The 18,606-nt window shown below is 44.6% G+C and overlaps 1 protein-coding gene and 1 long non-coding RNA gene across 11 annotated transcripts in view; one reads left to right on the top strand and one right to left on the bottom strand.

Moving 5' to 3' along the window:
- Window positions 1-1,086: 1,086 nt before the first annotated feature.
- LOC121587405 lies at window positions 1,087-7,125 on the bottom strand. 4 transcript variants are annotated; one of them, XR_006661948.1, is made up of 4 exons: window positions 4,030-5,712; window positions 2,613-3,943; window positions 1,994-2,302; window positions 1,087-1,521 (listed from the first exon to the last, which is right to left on the bottom strand). It is a non-coding gene; the product is annotated as an uncharacterized LOC121587405 (long non-coding RNA). The 4 variants fall into 4 exon arrangements; XR_006661947.1 differs by lacking the exon at window positions 1,087-1,521 and adding an exon at window positions 7,018-7,125 and having other exon boundaries at window positions 1,884-2,302; window positions 4,030-4,349; XR_006004060.2 differs by lacking the exon at window positions 1,087-1,521 and having other exon boundaries at window positions 1,884-2,302.
- Window positions 6,015-18,606, top strand: part of ctnnd1 (catenin (cadherin-associated protein), delta 1) — a 41,603-nt gene continuing 29,011 nt past the window's right edge. For 2 of the 7 annotated variants that reach the window (XM_045226723.1, XM_045226722.1), the window contains exon 1: window positions 6,015-6,587. The gene's annotated coding sequence lies outside the window, so the exon portion shown is untranslated. The remainder of the gene's footprint in view (window positions 6,588-18,606) is intronic. The other 5 variants (XM_045226721.1, XM_041904292.2, XM_045226724.1 and 2 more) reach the window with 5 other exon arrangements.

The raw sequence follows: 18,606 nt of genomic DNA, 5'->3' as shown, positions 1-18,606 counted from the left end.
CTAGCTCTGGTCCATTGCATCTGTTTGCTTACCCCTAACTCTGGTCCATAGCATCTGTTTGTTTACCCCTAGCTCTGGTCCATAGCATCTGTTTGCTTAACCCTAGCTCTGGTGGATGCGGTATGTCCTCTAAATTGCATTGTATTAACACATTCATAATTTATCATAATTTACCACCACAGAATCTTTATCCCAATAATTCCCCCACCTGCAAATCAAAATGTGTTTACACACAAACACACCCCTTACGAAAAAAGATTGCAGTCAGAGTGTAGTATGTCTGCAGTACACTGCAGTATAACTGCCGTTAGAGCCAGGGGTGTAAAGTACTTAAGTTAAAATACTTTAAAATACTACTTAAGTCGTTTTTTTTTTAGGTATCTGCACTTTACTTTACTATTTATATTTTTGACAACTTTTACTTTTACTTCACTACATTCCTAAAGAAAATTATGTACTTTTTACTCCATACATTTTCCCTGACACCCAAAAGTACTTGTTACATTTTGAATGCTTAGCAGGACAGGTTAATGGTCCAATTCACACACTTATCAAGAGAACATCCCTGGTCATCCCCACTGCCTCTGATCTGGCGTACTCACTAAACACAAATGCTTCATATGTAAATGATGTTTGAGTATTGAGCCCCTGGCTATCTGTAGATTTTTTTTTAAAGAACATTGTGTCGTTTGGTTTGCTTAATATAAGGAATTTGAAATTATTTATACTTTTACTTTTACTTTTGAGTAAGTATATTTTTGCAGTTACATTTTCTTTTGATTCTTAAATATATCTAAAACCAAATACTTTTAGACTTTTACTCAAGTAGTATTTTACCGGATGACTTTCACTTTTACTTGAGTAATTTTCTATTTAGGTATCTTTACTTTTACTCAAGTATGACAATTGGGTACTTTTTCCACCACTGGTTAGAGTGCTGTATATCTGCTGAGTGCTGCAAATACTGCATCCAAAATAACATTTTTTTTGACTGCAGTCATTTTGTAGTTTAACTGCAGTTAGAGTGCAGTATAACTGCAGTTCAATTGCAGTACACCGCAGTTATTCTGCAATTACTGCGTCCAAAATACCACAGGCGACTGCAGTTACTGCACTTTTACTGCAGTTTCAAAACTGCAATATTTTTTTGTATTTTGTATGGGACACAAATGCATATTGCAACACTAACTGCTCAAGATAATACATGATCAATGTCATATACATTTGCAGTTTCAAAAAACATTTGGTTTGAAGTAGGCTACTGTAGGCCTAGTTGAAATCCTGCAAACAAGTCTTTGGAAACATCAGTAAAGCAAAATTAGCATCATTAAGTAGCCTAATAAACATTCACCCCCATATAGTCCCATTTGGTTTAAGTTAAAATTCATATCACTAGGCTACATATATTAATAACCTACCTCGTTCTTATCTCTGTCAAATCAAATGGAGTAGGCCTAGACTAGAGTTTGTGAGACATCGCTGTTTTGCACTATTCATTAGTGCACCACGTAGCAAAAAGTTCTGCAACAGAAAATAAAAACAATTGTTTCTTATTGGACAAAATCAGGTTAGTCCCACCTCGTTTCGACACGTTTTCTTCTGTTTCGTTCCCAATGTACACACAACCACACAACGTTGCTTTTTTGTTCGTTAGGTAGGCCTAGGCTACAATATTCAATAGGCTACTGCTTAATGGACATGTCAACTAATGATATTACTGTAAATCAGATTCAGTATACCCATTGATTCTTGAATAATATAAGTTATTTATGTTTCATGAGTTTTGTTTTGTTGTAATTTGAGACTTTGTAAACAATTGATGAATAGCTTCAAAGTTGGTGTGTGTCTGTGTGCGTGTGTGTGTCATTGCATGACAAACTGGAGAGATATTAACCCAATTTATGCCCATTTCATAATTTTGAGTACAACTAGTAAGTCATTAAGATATGGATCTTGACGTCAGCGTTTTAAGACATGGGTGAATTCCACTCACTGGAAGGGAGACAGCCCGGTGGAGGAGTGACAAAGTGAGTTCTGGGCTTACTCCGCCAAGGGAAGGAACCGGGTCCACTCCCCCTGCCGGTCCTGGCAGTGACTCCTCAGGAACCTCCCCAGCTCCTGGTTAGTCCTCTCTACCTGCCCGTTGGTCTGAGGCTGGTACCCGGATGTGAGGCTGACCGTGACTTCCAGCTTCTCCATGAAGGCTCTCCATCAGCGATGTGAATTGGGGACCACGGTCGGAGACGATGTCCTCCGGAAGGCCATAGTGTCGGAAGACCTGCTGGAACAGTGCCTCAGCGACCTGGAGAGCAGTAGGGAGACCAGAGAGAGGGATAAATTGGCAGGATTTTGAGAATCTGTCAACAACAACCATAACAGTGTTGAAAGATAAGTAACAAAATATATGGATAGATGGGACCAAGGCCACTGAGGCACAGGAAGGGGAAGGAGTTTCCCTGCTGGAGCGTGCCGGGGAGATTTGGTTTGGGCACGTAGTGGACGACGCCCTGCACCAAGGTGGGCCACCAGTACTTAACGGAGATGGATTGAGTGATACCTGGGTGTCCAGGGGCAAGGGATGTGTGCGCCCAGGTCAACAGCTTATCCCTTACCTCCGTGGGAACGTAGGTGCGCGCCGGAGGGCAGATAGTAGGCGCGAGTTCCCTCTCCAGAGCCTGGCGGATGTCCGCATCTACTTCCCAAAGCACGGGGGTAACGATTCGGAGGGGTGGTATGATGGGCGCACTCAGGACAGGAACCTCTCCCGAATCGTGGAGACGGGACAGGGCATCGGCTTTGATGTTGTTTGAACCTGGGTGGTATGACAGGGTGAAGTTGAATCTAGTGAAGAAAAGGGCCCACTTTGCTTGGGTGCTGTCGCCTCGCTGTCCGTATGTACTCCAGGTTCCGATGGTCGGTGAGGATGAGAAATGGGTCCTTGGCACCCTACAGCCAGTGTCTCCACTCCTCTAATGCCAACTTCACCGCCAGGAGCTCCCGGTTGCCGACATTATAGTTCCTCTCTGCAGGAGACAGTTTTTTTTTAGTAGTATGCACATGGATAATATTTTGTGGGTTACCTTGGCGTTGTCACAAGACAGGCCCCACGCCCACTTCTGAGTCGTCCACCTCCACCATGAAGGGCAACGTAGGATCTGGGTGTTTTAGCAACGGGGCGGATGTGAAACGCACCTTCAGTAGGCGGAAGGCCTCATCGGCTGCAGGACGCCACACCAACTTACGGGGGCCACCCTTGAGGAGAGAGGTGAGAGGAGAGGCGATGGAGCTTAAGTTTTTAATGAAGCGGCGGTAGAAGTTGGCAAACCCCAAAAATCGTTGTAGTCCTTTTATGGTGGTTGGGACTGGCCATGACCTGACTGCCTCAACCTTCCTCTCCTCCATAACCACTCCCTGTGGGCTGATACGGTATCCCAAGAAGAAGACAGCGGCCTGATTGAACTGGCACTTCTCCGCTTTGACATACAGATGGTTCTCCAGGAGGCATCCCAGGACTACCCGGACGTGGGCGATCCTCCAAGGTGGCTGAGTAGATCAGGAAGTCGTCGAAATACACAACCACCTGACTCCCAAGCATGTCCCGGAACACCTCGTTGACGAATGCCTGGAACACAGACGGAGCATTAACTAAACCATAAGGCATCCCCAAGTACTCGTAGTACCCAGACATCATGCTGAAGGCCGTTTTCCATTCATACCCCTCCCCGGATGCGGATCAACTTGTTGGCACTCCGCAGGTCCAGTTAAATAAAAAACCAGGCCTCGCGGAGCTGTTCGATGGCGGTCGGCACCAATGGGAGGGAGTAACGGTACTTGGTGGTGATGGAATTGAGACCTCTGTAGTCGATGCACGGACGTAGACCCCCCTCCTTCTTGGCCACGAAGAAGAAACCTGCCGACGCAGGATGCTGTAGGCCCTACATCTCTGAAATACAATAGCAATAAACCTCAGAAACAGAGTAGGTATTTATTTATGTTGGTCTGTGATGGTGGGTGTTATTCATCACTTACACTTACTTACACGTTGATGATGTTATCAGATCTAAATTAGGAAAGTCATTATATGTTCCATCCTCTTCTACGGATCTCCTGCTCCAGCCTGATATCTCCCTGAATGTCTCAACGGAAGGGGTATCCAGGGGCTACCCGGGGCCCGAGGTGTTCAGGGGCCACAGCTTCACCATCACCTGCTCCACTCAGCCACAGTACCCAGGAGGCGCCTTCCTCCTCACGTTCACCGGCTCCAACAGATCCCAGACCCAGCCAGCTGTCAATCACTCTGCTGCCTTCCTCTTCCCTGCTACAGATGACTCCCACCAAGGGAACTACAGCTGTGTTTATAAGAATGATGTTTTCTCTCATAACTTCTCCTCTGAGAGTGAGCTCCTCTCTCTAACCGTAACAGGTACCTGAACATTACATTTTACATTTTAGTAATTTAGCAGACGCTCTTATCCAGAGCAACTTACAGTTAGGGCATACATTTTTTCAACATGAACCAGACATAACTTTGACCGACTCTGATTCACAGATCGTTCTGATGCTAATCAGTGCGTCGTTAATCAATACGTGTCTCTGTTCCAGCCTCTCCTCTGCCAGCTTTCATCATCATCTGCTGACCACCACCGCTATGTTTCTGCTCTGCAAGTCAAGAGCCAGCTAAACAAAATATTTATGCATAGAGGTTGAATACGAACTTGCTGGGAGATGGACTGTAATGGTGTTCTAATATGTGTGTGTGTGTGTGTGCGAGTGCATTCGTGCGTGCATTTGTGCTTGCTTCTGCGTATGTGTGTATGTGTGTGTTGAGATTCCTTTCGGTAAACAGTAGTCTCCTGGTGCTGTCTCTTTAGGTCAGCAGGTGTCAACAGAGAGATGGATAGCGGTGCGTGGAGGTGTTGCCCCTGCATCCCAGTAGAGAGGGCTGCTGGCAGAGAGAGGGGAGAGCAGCCCAGAGGACAGGAGGAGCAGGAGGAGCAGGAGGAGCAGGTGGAGCAGGAGGAGCAGGAGGAACAGGAGGAGCAGGAGGAGCAGGAGGAGCAGGAGTCACGTCTTTGAACACACCACCCAAGATCAGGTTACACACACACACACACACACATCTTCAGAATAAGCTATTTAAGATATAGGTCATTTCCACTGACTAAGTTCTGAGTAATTTCCTCAAAATTATGAATATGAATATACCTTTAATATCTCTCCAGTTTGTCACGCATGACCGCACACACACACACACACACACACACAGATCTTCAGATCTTCAGAATAATCCATTTAAAGATATAGGTAATTTCCACTGACTAAGTTCCAGAGTACAGTGTGTCCTGAGTCATTTCCTGTATATATAAAACCCTGATCAGATACTAGCTGGGCAGGCGGGGGTGTGATAAAGAAAGGTGTTGTAGAGAAAACATATATGATTTAAAAAAGTGATACGTGGTTTTCATTTCATATTTTGGCAACTTTCTCATCAATATTTTCTCATAGCTCTTTTCTTGAATTACAGATTTGTACACACGACATATGTTGTAGTTTAGTGCTGCTTTGCACAATTAATATCCCATAGCCTGTGTTTTTACGAATTTATGGCTGTGTCCCAAACGGCACCGTATTTTGACCAGCGCCCCCTAGTGCACTATGTATTGAATATGATGCTATTTTGAACAGAGGCTGTATATTGATAATGAAAAGGTCCTTGATGTTTCTGTAGAAAATAAATGTATGCTTGTGTAAATAACTGATTTTTGTTTTTCTATCAAATAAACAGTATGTTATCAGTGCATAGTACACAAATACGGGTCTGTACAAGTGTAAGACTGATACAGCTTCTGTAAAGTGTACATTTTCTGATTTTTTATCTTCTCATTAATATTTACTTTAATATTGATGTTACTAGTTTTTGTTTTTATATTAGCTACAGATTATTGTAACTCCTACATAGGACATACTGTATGTTATGCATATTCTGAATGCTTTGCTTTTTTTGTTTTATTGATAGGCCTATCTGGTAAAGGAAAAGGTCCTTGATGTTACAGAAAACATTTAACTGATTCAGAAAAAAATACTTTAATTCGTGTGTATTGTATTTTTATCTAATAAACCACCTTACATTACAACGCATGCTGGTGTTGGGTAGTGCGCTACAAATTGTAATTACGGTAAAGAACCCCTCCCCTATCCTGTTGTGTGTGTCGTCATCTCGCTCTCAGGGAAGGGAAAATAGGAAATCTGTCGGGAAGGAAAGGGGAAGCGTAGTGAACAAACCGAGGAACATACCTATACTCTATTCTAGGTTGGTCCTTAAAGAGTACACAATCCATGGCGGTTTAGCTATTCACGTTTAGCGTTAGTTTACACATGTTTATGTAATCTAGGTAAAGCTATTTGGTGAATAGTGGAAATTCGACTTCACTACTCGGTCGTGCAGTGGGGCAAGAACGCCCAGAATTGGAATTGCAAACACTTGCTACCGCAGCAGTTGGACATTTCAGTCTGTTTCGATAGGCCTGGATCCCTGTTCAAACGTCTGGGGACTTGCATGAAAACAACAAAAGAACCACCCGAAATTGGTAATTCAGTACTTTGTTTTTCAATGTTTGTCTTTCAATCATTTTATATAAGTGTCTGAACGTAATATTAAAATAGTTAACGTTAGCTAGTTAGCAAGCGGGTGCTAGCTAACGTTAGCGGTGTTGTAGTTTGTGGTTAGCTAGATGTCTACTGTTAGCGAATTTGTAACTTATCTATAATATAGCTACTGTAGTTGGCTGTATTTGTTTAACACTCATTGCACTATTGTCCAATAATAGCGACTTGCTTAGTTACCTATTCATAAGCTAACATTAGCGTAAAACAATCGTCGTTAGCTCGTTGGCTGGTTTGCTAGCAAAAACTAACGTTCGCTTGAGAGAGAACCAAGAGTGTAACAATTTGTGTAAAGTTTGTCACCTAGTTACCCAACAAGCAATTGAGCTATGTGAAGTTTACAAAATGATTTACCTAACAAACATTTGATGGACTTCAGTTCCATGTATTTGACTGACTCCCGGCAGACAGTACTTGGGGATACTGTAGTCGGTAGGTCAAAATCCGTCGGGGAGAGTGAACTACCAGCTACCCCTTACACACGGACGTTAGCCAGCCAGCTCGCTGACGAAATATGAGTCAAAGTCCACGTTAATCATTTTATCATAGGTCTATCACATCACCGTCATGTGTAGAGGGAGTTTTTGCTGTGTTTTCTCATGCTGTCAATGTCTAGCAGTGGTGTAGCGTTAGTGACTCTTGTGAGAAGTTGTTCTCGACTAGCCAAAGTAGCTTTCTAGCGTTACATTGTTTAGGAAGGTTTTGCTCTGTCCTTAACGTTCTCTCCTGTCATATTGCCAAGTCTTTGTAAGAAACGCCTGTGAAAGGATGGGATATATCAAGATGTATGTTGTGAAGGCATGAAACACCTGCAAGGTGTACAAACTACTACTGTAACGTTACAGTAATAATTGTCTAACACCATCCGTGTTTATTGTGGTTTTTCCTATTCTGTTATGAAGGAGAGGCTCCCTCTTTCATGTCTTGGATTTCTTTTATGTATTCAGAATGAGAGGAAGAGAGGAACCTGTTTTGTGGGTTTTGGCCAAGTTTTTGGAATTAGATGCTTTTACATTTTAGTCATTTAGCAGACACTCTTATCCAGAGTGACATACAGGAACAATCAGGGTAAAGTGCCTTGCTCAAGGGCACGTTGACATATTTTTCACCTAGTCGGCTCAGGATTTGGACACTCCTAACCGCTAGGCTGCCTGCCAATGGGTGGGGTAGAGTGTCAGGTGTGGTTGTTTCATTTACACTCATGTTATATAGTAAGACTTCAGAGTCCAACTGTGATGCTTTTGCCACCTTCTCAGTTTACACAATTCCAATGCAAGGTCTCCACCAGACGTGACCAGGGCCATGTATTGGTTCCTTCTGCTTTTATATTGTTTGCTACAGTTTCATGGTTTGTCGCTCCTCACTACCAGTATCTATTGATCAAAAAGAGCGCCATACACATGTCAAACTATCTTAGCTGTAAGCTGTGAGGGGGGAGTTCCAGCGCAACACAGCGAAATGTTTGACATTTTTGTGTATTCAAAACTCCCCTGCGGGTGTGTAGACATTGACCAGTTGACATTTGGGAGGAGGAGAAGGAACGTGTTATTACATGCTCTCTTCTCAATAGTTGTAGTTTACTTTTCCCCCTTCACCAAATTGAAAACTTCTAATTTTACCCTAAAAATGAAATTTGTGAGATGACTGTAGCCTAGCAGCCTAGCTCCAGCACACAGGCAGTGCTTTTTATGCCAGGGGTATCATTTATGAACCTCTGTAATGGCGGGCTATGGGTGTGGCCCAGACACACGGAAGTCTGCTTTTAGTGTATTTGCACCTTCCTAGGCTTGGCGCTACGCTTGGCGCTACACCTGAGATGTGTTTATATTTCAACTGTTATCTCTGTGTTTAAAAATAATAATACAAAAATCATTTGCCGGTGGTTTTCATAGCGAACATGTCAGCCATCGGCCATTTCATTTCCTGGTCACCTTTACTGGTCGTGCATGACTCCACTCTACCTGTATGTAAACAACGGGCGTGGCTATTTCACATTGTCTTCCCTCCGTATATTTGATTGAGCATGACATAATACTGCTGTGTAGCTGACTCCCTTCACCCCAGTCAGAGAATGAACTTTTTAGTGTTGCTTGGAACTTGGAAGGTCTGTCTTGCACTGCAGCACTGCTCAGTGTGTGTGTGTGTGTGTCAGAGGCCACCATACACTGGCCAGTATTTAGTTTGCCTGCGGGGAGTGTTTCATAGTCCGAAGTCTAGGAGTGGCGCTGGTGGTGTTTGGACCGATGCCAAGGCTAAAACACACACCCACACCAACTGCACGTCTCTCTGTCACCAGCCATTCAAATGTGTCTGAGTCAGCAGCACCAGTATAGTAACCAGACCACAACAAGACTTTACCACACAGCACCAGTACAGGGACCAGACCACAACAAGACTTTACCACACAGCACCAGTACAGGGACCAGACCACAACAAGACTTTACCACAGCACCAGTACAGACCAGACCACAACAAGACTTTACCACACAGCACCAGTATAGTAACCAGACCACAACAAGACTTTACCACACAGCACCAGTACAGGGACCAGACCACAACAAGACTTTACCACACAGCACCAGTACAGGGACCAGACCACAACAAGACTTTACCACACAGCACCAGTACAGGGACCAGACCACAACAAGACTTTACCACACAGCACCAGTACAGGGACCAGACCACAACAAGACTTTACCACACAGCACCAGTACAGGGACCAGACCACAACAAGACTTTTACCACACAGCACCAGTACAGGGACCAGACCACAACAAGACGTTTACCACACAGCACCAGTACAGGGACCAGACCACAACAAGACTTTACCACACAGCACCAGTACAGGGACCAGACCACAACAAGACTTTACCACACAGCACCAGTACAGGGACCAGACCACAACAAGACTTTACCACACAGCACCAGTACAGGGACCAGACCACAACAAGACTTTACCACACAGCACCAGTACAGGGACCAGACCACAACAAGACTTTACCACACAGCACCAGTACTGGGACCAGACCACAACAAGACTTTACCACACAGCACCAGTACAGGGACCAGACCACAACAAGACTTTACCACACAGCACCAGTACTGGGACCAGACCACAACAAGACTTTACCACACAGCACCAGTACAGGGACCAGACCACAACAAGACTTTACCACACAGCACCAGTACAGGGACCAGACCACAACAAGACTTTACCACACAGCACCAGTACAGGGACCAGACCACAACAAGACTTTACCACACAGCACCAGTACAGGGACCAGACCACAACAAGACTTTACCACACAGCACCAGTACTGGGACCAGACCACAACAAGACTTTACCACACAGCAGCAGCCATGACATGGCCTGACTGGGCACTCAGTAAAACACTGGGGAATCAAGTTTTTGTGTGGTCCTTGCATATTACTACCCAATCGCTATAATCCACTTATTATTTCCATGTATTATTGAAACCTACTGATCAGACCTCATGTCAGTGGTAGCTAACTGCTACTGATTGAGATGACTTTTGTACCTGTAGATTTAACTGGTCACTCTGAGCCTCTTTTTAGTTATTTTTAACCCTTATTTTACCAGGTAAGTTGACTGAGAACACATCCTCATCTACAGCAAGGACCTGGGGAATAGTTACGGGGATGAATGAGCCAATTAGAAGCTGGGGATGATTAGGTGGCCGTGATGGTAGGAGGGGCCAGATTGGGAATTTAGCCAGGACACGGGTTAACACCCCTACTCTTACGACAATTGCCATGGGGTCTTTAGTGACCACAGGGTCAGGACACCCGTTTTAACGTCCCATCCAAAAGACTGCATCCTAAACAGGGCAATGTCCCCAATATCTGCCCTGGGGCATTGGGATATGTTATTTTATACCAGAGGAAAGAGTGCCTCCTACTGGCCGTCAACACCACTTCCAGCAGCATCTGATCTCCCACCCAGGGACCGACCAGGACTAACCCTGCTTAGCTTCAGAGGCAAGCCAGCAGTGGTATGCAGGGTGGTGTGCTGCTGGCATTGATTGAGAGCGGTTAGTAGTATTTCCCTGCAATCCGACATGTTCACTGAGAGAATGCATCATGCACATTGGTGGGTTAGTTGTGTGTGTGTGTGTGAGAACTGTGTAGGGTCGGGGGCAGTAAATGACGTATCTGTCTAATACCCATGCTATCCCATCAGTGGACACACAGGATTCACCGCTGGGCTAACTGCTTTATAATGGAGGGGCTAATGATGGCCTCCACCTGCACTTCTGGCCTGGACTGGTTAGAAACAGCAGCGTTATGGTGATGAAGCCTGATGTTCAGAGATCTCCATATATGCATATAGCCTAGGCTAGATACTTTATTCTCCTTGAAGAGGGAAATGATTTCCACAGCCTGTAAGTAAAGTAATATAACATAATCAGCACAGAGATCCCAGATGTGGCCTAGCTTAACACAGAAACGCAGTACAACCATACATGGTGGTGAGCAAAACTTTAGGGTGCATTCCGGTGTCTCAGCCTGATATCACTGGTGTCTCTTTCAACAGCCTTTAGGGTGACTGAGCGTGATATCACTGCTCTCTCTTTCAACAGCCGTCGTGTGTGTCTTACAACACAATCTCTAGAAAGAACCTAGAATCTTAGCCAACTAATATCACTGGTGTCACCTTCAGTCTCTTTCAACAGCTGATAGTCTAGAAAGAACCTAGAATCCTAACCAACTAATATCACTGGTGTCACCTTCAGTCTCTTTCAACAGGCTCCCGAGTGGCACAGTGGTCTAAGGCCTGCATCTCAGTGCTTGAGGCGTCACTACAGACCCCCTGGTTCGAATCCAGGCTGTATCACAACCGGCCGTGATTGGGAGTCCCATAGGGCGGCGCACAATTGGCCCAGCGTCGTCCGGGTTTGGCCGGTGTAGGCCGTCATTGTATATAAGAATTTGTTCATAACTGACTTGTCTAGTTAAATAAAGGTCAAATAAATAACCTAGAATCCTAGAAACCTACCTGGCATGCTGAGTGAGGTCAACATTACATGCAGCACATTGAAGGTGACAGAGCCTAATATCACTGGTGTCTCACCTCCGGTCTCTTTAACTGCTGCTGCGTCTGTCTCACAACACAGTCGCAGGCAGTGTTTAGACCACTAATTGGTATTTTGACCAATCAGATCAGCTCTGAAAATATCTAATGTGATTTGGTCAAAATACCAATTAGTGGAAAAAAGGTCCGACTTGGTCTGCCTGTTTAAACGCAGCCCTAGAATCCTAGAAATCTGGCACATGATTTTAGGGGCAAGGCAATTTGGCCTTCAAGAGGTGCCCAATCTGCCAGGGCACCAAGGCCAACTGCTAGGTCAGTGTTCTTTTTAAGGAACTCAGTCAGGCTTTCAACTTACTCTTGAAAGTTGTAATAGTAGAATGCAATTTAGATATTGGGTAGTGCATCATCAGTTTTCCTCCTGTCATGTCAGTCATTGCGTACCTTAGAGCTATTTGTAACGTGTCGGAAATGTCCAGATCAACTAGCCCATGTCAGCTAATGTTTTTTAGCTAGGTTTTTTTTTAGCCCATAGATTTTGTTGAGTCACTCAAATATCACATGAATACACATTAGACACGGCAAAATGTATAGAATTGCAAGAATATGAGCTTTAAAATTGAAAAATTTTCTCTGCACCCAATGACAAAATGTGTTTTAATTGCAGAAAATGAGCTTTAAAGCAGCAACATTTTCTCTCCTCCAACAAGAGGGGTGTGAACAATTTATGTCATGAACATTCAATTCTCAGGCAACAGCTCTAGTGGACATTCCTGCAGTCAGCATGCCAATTGCACGCTCCCTCAAAACTTGAGACATCTGTGGCATTAGGTTGTGTGACAACTGCACATTTTAGTGGCCTTTTATTGCCCCCAGCACAAGGTGCACCTGAGTAAGGATCATGTGTGTTTAACCAGCTTCTTGATATGCCACACCTGTCAGGTGGATGGATTATCTTGGCAAAGGAGAAATGCTCACTAACAGGGATGTAAACAAGTAAAAAAATAAATAAATTATGAGATAAATTTACTTTTTGTGCCTATGGAACATTTCTGGGCACCAACACTTTATATGTTGCGTTTTTGTTCTGTGTGTGTGTGTGTGTGTATACAGTACCAGTCAAAGGTTTGGACACCTACTCATTCAAGGGTTTTTCTTCATTTTTACTATTTTGTACATTGTAGAATAATAGTGAAGACATCAAAACTATAAAATAACATGAAGTAACCAAAGAAAGTGTTAAACAAATCAAAATATATTTTATATTCTTCAAATAGCCACCCTTTGCCTTGATGACAGCTTTGACAGGTCTAACGTCTTCAATATGCCCCTCAGAATTGGATAAGGAGGAGGCACACGGCAGCACCCCGATGTGTCCTTCTTCACTAGTAGCCTTCCCTCGGAGCTGCGACGCCTGTGAGAAGGACCAGATCACGTAACGGGCATTGGCTAATAGCAATTGAGATATCTGAGAGAGCCATGTGAGGGAGAGGTGCTTTGGAGCAGGGCGATTGGCAGCCGGGGAATTATAATTATTATGTTCAGCCCAAGGGCACAACGGGCACTTTGGCTGCAAGCCATCTTAGGCATATTACAAAGGGTTTTACGCCCCAGATTCGGCCCACATTACCGCTTCGGCCACACAAGGGGTCGGCCACGGGGCATTAGGCCACATTACGGCCCCAGGGGGCATTACAGCCACACAAGGGGGCATTACGGCCACACAAGGGGGCATTACGGCCACACAAGGGGGCATTACAGCCACACAAGGGGGATGCCACCGGGAAATTCGAGGCCTGCATGTGGTGCAAGGCTAGCCACTTTAACATGTCCTGTCCTGCCTTGTTAAGTGTGTATTGTACCTGTCAGTGGAAACCGATGAGCCCAATTAAATGCATGACCTACTTTTGAGGTACCTTTGAAAATATGTGGCTAACTGAGCATTCTTTCTATAACTACTGCTGTACACACCTTTTCTATTCATAGACTGTATATATACACACCATCATATACAGTGCCTTCAGAAAGTATTCAGACCCCTTGACTCTTTCCACATTTTTTTACGTTACAGCCTTATTCTAAAATTGATGAGGGGGAAAAAACTATTTAATCAATCTAAACACAATACCCCATAATGACAAAGCAAAATCAAAATGGAAATATCACATTTTACATAGTACTTTGTTGAAGCACCTTTGGCAGTGATTACAGCATAGAATATTCTTGGGTATGACGTCAGAAGCTTGGCACACCTGTATTTGGAGAGTTTTTCCCATTCTTCTCTGCAGATGCTCTCAAGCGCTGTCAGGTTGGATGGGGAGCGTTGCTGCACAGCTATTTTCAGGTCTCTCCAGAGATGTTAAATTGGGTTCAAGTCTGGGCTCTGGCTGGGCCATTTCAAGGACATTCAGAGACTTGTCCCGAAGCCACTCCTGCGTTGTCTTGGCTGTGTGCTTAGGGTTGTTGTCCTGTTGGAAGGTGAACCTTCACCCAAGTCTAAGGTCCTGAGCGCTCTGGAGCAGGTTTTCATCAAGGATCTCTCTGTTCTTTGCTCCTTTCATCTTTCCCTCGATCCTGACTAGTCTCCCAGTCCCTGCCGCTGAAAAACATATCCACAGCATGATGCTGCCACCACCATGCTTCACCATAGGGATGGTGCCAGGTTTCCTCTAGAATTCCTTAGAAATTTTTGGGGGATTTGTCTGTATTGTTTTGTATTGCTGGGTATTTACTGCACTGTTGGAGATGGAAACAAGCATTTCGCTGCACCTGCGATAACATCTGCAAAATATGTGTACGTGACTAATAACATTTTATTTGAGATATGAAATCACTAGAGGAATGGAAATAAAGTCCCCTTGCCCTTGCAACCACTCCAGGGCTGAGAGGTGGAGAGAGAGGTGGAGAGAGAGGTGGAGAGAGCCCGAGGGATAGAGGTGGAGAGAGCCCGAGAGAGGGATAGAGGTGGAGAGAGCCCGAGAGAGAGGGATAGAGGTGGAGAGAGCCCGAGGGATAGAGGTGGAGAGAGGTGGAGAGAGAGGTGGAGAGAGCCCAGAGAGAGGGAAGAGAGGTGGAGAGAGCCCGAGAGAGAGGGATAGAGGTGAGAGAGAGAGGGATAGAGGTGGAGAGAGCCCGAGAGAGAGGGATAGAGGTGGAGAGAGCCCGAGGGATAGAGGTGGAGAGAGCCCGAGGGATAGAGGTGGAGAGAGCCCGAGAGAGGGATAGAGGTGGAGAGAGACCGAGGGATAGAGGTGGAGAGAGCCCGAGAGAGAGGGATAGAGGTGGAGAGAGAGGTGGAGAGAGCCCGAGAGAGAGGGATAGAGGTGGAGAGAGCCCGAGAGAGAGGGATAGAGGTGGAGAGAGCCCGAGAGAGAGGGATAGAGGTGGAGAGAGCCCGAGAGAGAGGGATAGAGGTGGAGAGAGCCCGAGAGAGAGGGATAGAGGTGGAGAGAGAGAGGGATAGAGGTGGAGAGAGCCCGAGAGAGAGGGATAGAGGTGGAGAGAGAGGGATAGAGGTGGAGATGAGTGAATAAATGAAAAAGGTGAAGGATTAGACACAAAGACAACCTGAACAGCTGAGGCAGGATGTGACATGCCAGAACTCCCGTTGGAATGTGTGACGGAGGTGTGTGTGAGAGCGAGAGAGAGAGGCGAAAAGAGTAAGGAGATTAAGCAAGTTCACTGAAACTTGATGTTCTGTTTGCGTTTTCAAGGATAAAGCTCATGTCACCCTGACCAGATACCAGACTTACTGTAATACACACGTCTCTTTGTTCATGGAATCACCACAGACAGCTGCAGATTGTGAGGGGGGTTGCTACTGTGCAGTAATGAATACAGTCAGTGGCTGACTGGAGACAGGATTGAAGGGTGAAAATGGTTTTGTCGGCTGGTCCTCCGGTATGACTAGAGCTCAAGAGGTATCTGATTCCACGTAGGCTAATGTGGTTCTGAGTCAGTTATGTTTTGAACTAGGTATGTGCACAGTTATTCGAATATTCAAATATCCGAATGGACGTTAGTATTCTAATATGTTTGTGAGTATGACCTTTTTTTTAGGCCTGTTTTTTACATCGAAAAGGCTTTTTCTAAATTACATTTTAATATCCATGTGACATTGTTACATACAAGGATATACCATGACATTGCAAATTCTTAATTTAATAAAACAGCAAACTTTTCAATGTAGTTGAGTTTTTATGACGTGCACGGTGCGCCACATATAGTGGGAAAAAAAGTATTTAGTCAGCCACCAATTGTGCAAGTTCTCCCACTTAAAAAGATGAGAGGCCTGTAATTTTCATCATAGGTACACGTCAACTATGACAGACAAAATGAGAATTTTTTTCTCCAGAAAATCACATTGTAGGATTTTAATGAATTTATTTGCAAATTATGGTGGAAAATAAGTATTTGGTCACCTACAAACAAGCAAGATTTCTGGCTCTCACATACCTGTAACTTCTTCTTTAAGAGGCTCCTCTGTCCTCCACTCGTTACCTGTATTAATGGCACCTGTTTGAACTTGTTATCAGTATAAAAGACACCTGTCCACAACCTCAAACAGTCACACTCCAAACTCCACTATGGCCAAGACCAAAGAGCTGTCAAAGGACACCAGAAACAAATTGTAGACCTGCACCAGGCTGGGAAGACTGAATCTGCAATAGGTAAGCAGCTTGGTTTGAAGAAATCAACTGTGGGAGCAATTATTAGGAAATGGAAGACATACAAGACCACTGATAATCTCCCTCGATCTGGGGCTCCACGCAAGATCTCACCCCGTGGGGTCAAAATGATCACAAGAACGGTGAGCAAAAATCCCAGAACCACACGGGGGACCTAGTGAATGACCTCGGAGAGCTGGGACCAAAGTAACAAAGCCTACCATCAGTAACACACTACGCCGCTAGGGACTCAAATCCTGCAGTGCCAGACGTGTCCCCCTGCTTAAGCCAGTACATGTCCAGGCCCGTCTGAAGTTTGCTAGAGTGCATTTGGATGATCCAGAAGAGGATTGGGAGAATGTCATATATGGTCAGATGAAACCAAAATATAACTTTTTGGTAAAAACTCAACTCGTCGTGTTTGGAGGACAAAGAATGCTGAGTTGCATCCAAAGAACACCATACCTACTGTGAAGCATGGGGGTGGAAACATCATGCTTTGGGACTGTTTTTCTGCAAAGGGACCAGGACGACTGATCCGTGTAAAGGAAAGAATGAATGGGGCCATGTATCGTGAGATTTTGAGTGAAAACCTCCATCCATCAGCAAGGGCATTGAAGATGAAACGTGTGTGGGTCTTTCAGCATGACAATGATCCCAAACACACCGCCCGGGACTGCGAAGGAGGGCTTCGTAAGAAGCATTTCAAGGTCCTGGAGTGGCCTAGCCGGTCTCCAGATCTCAACCCCATAGAAAATCTTTGGAGGGAGTTGAAAGTCCGTGTTGCCCAGCGACACCCCAAAAACATCACTGCTCTAGAGGAGAGATCTGCATGGAGGAATGGGCCAAAATACCAGCAACAGTGTGCTTGAAAACCTTGTGAATACTTACAGAAAACGTTTGACCTGTGTCATTGCCAACAAAGGGTATACTAACAAAATATTGAGAAACTTTTATTTATTGACCAAATACTTATTTTCCACCATAATTTGCAAATAAATTCATAAAAAATCCTACAATGTGATTTTCTGGAATTTTTTTCTCATTTTGTCTGTCATAGTTGACGTGTACCTATGATGAAAATTACAGGCCTCTCTCATCTTTTTAAGTGGGAGAATTTTCACAATTGGTGGCTGACTAAATACTTTTTTTCCCCACTGTAGACTGGTGGCCTTCACTGTGTAACTTCTTTATGTTGGCCAATCACAGCAGCAAAGAGGCTCAATGTGGAGCCAGGGTTCACTAATGCAACGCTAGATGGAATAAAATTACGGAATTAAAAGTTAGCGAAATGAGAGGGAGTAGGCTACAACCAGCAACCAACAGGTAGGCTGTTGTTTTATCTGAATGGGGTTGGGGAGAAAGTGCAGCATGTGGCCGTGGCATTAGCCTAGCTATCTACACTGAGTGTACCAAACATTAAGAACACCTGCTCCTCTATGACAGACTGACCAGGTGAATCCAGGTGAAAGATATGATCCCTTATTGATGTCACTTGTTGAATCCACTTCAATCAGTGTAGATTAATGGGGGAGACGAGTTAAGCAGCCTTGGGATGATTGAGAAATGTTGTGTCTGTGTCCCTTTCAGAGGTGAATGCGCAAGCGTTGAAGTGCCTTTTCGACAGCGTATGGTAGTAGGTGCCAGGCGTCACCGGTTTGAAGAACTGCAATGCTTCTGGGTTTTATGCTCAACAGTTTCCTGTGTGTATCTAGAATGTCCCCACGGATATCCAACCAACTTGAAACTACTGTAGGGAACATTTCAACACCCCCATCCCTGATTTCCCAAGACTTGACCAGGAAGTTAATCTGTGTGGGTTTACGGTTGGTCCAGTTGGGCCAAGTGTTCTGTTCTGAATGCTCTAGCTATATTTGGCTCCTCGACAACATAACATTTTGCTTGTGGTTCTGTTCAAGTTAAAGGTCCAATGCAGCTGTTTTTAATCTCAATATCAAATCATTTGTGGGTAACAATTACGTACCTTACTTTGATTGTTTTCAATTAAAATGGTCAAACAGAAACAAAAAGAGCTTCTTAGCGAAGAGTAATTTCTCAAGCAAGAATGTAGCTAGGACTGTCTGGGAGTGGTCTGAGTGGGGAGGGGAAAACTCAAAACTAGCTCTTATTGGCAGAGAGGTTTGGAACTCTTGGTTATTGGTCTATTAACCAAAACTCCATCCCACCAAAACAGGCTGAAATTCCAGGTGGTCTTTTCAAACGGCT

This window comes from Coregonus clupeaformis, chromosome 18, assembly GCF_020615455.1.
Source record: "Coregonus clupeaformis isolate EN_2021a chromosome 18, ASM2061545v1, whole genome shotgun sequence".
Taxonomy (NCBI): Eukaryota; Metazoa; Chordata; class Actinopteri; order Salmoniformes; family Salmonidae; genus Coregonus; species Coregonus clupeaformis.
Note: the sequence above shows the minus strand (reverse complement) of the source record. Positions and strands in the feature narration are given on the sequence as shown.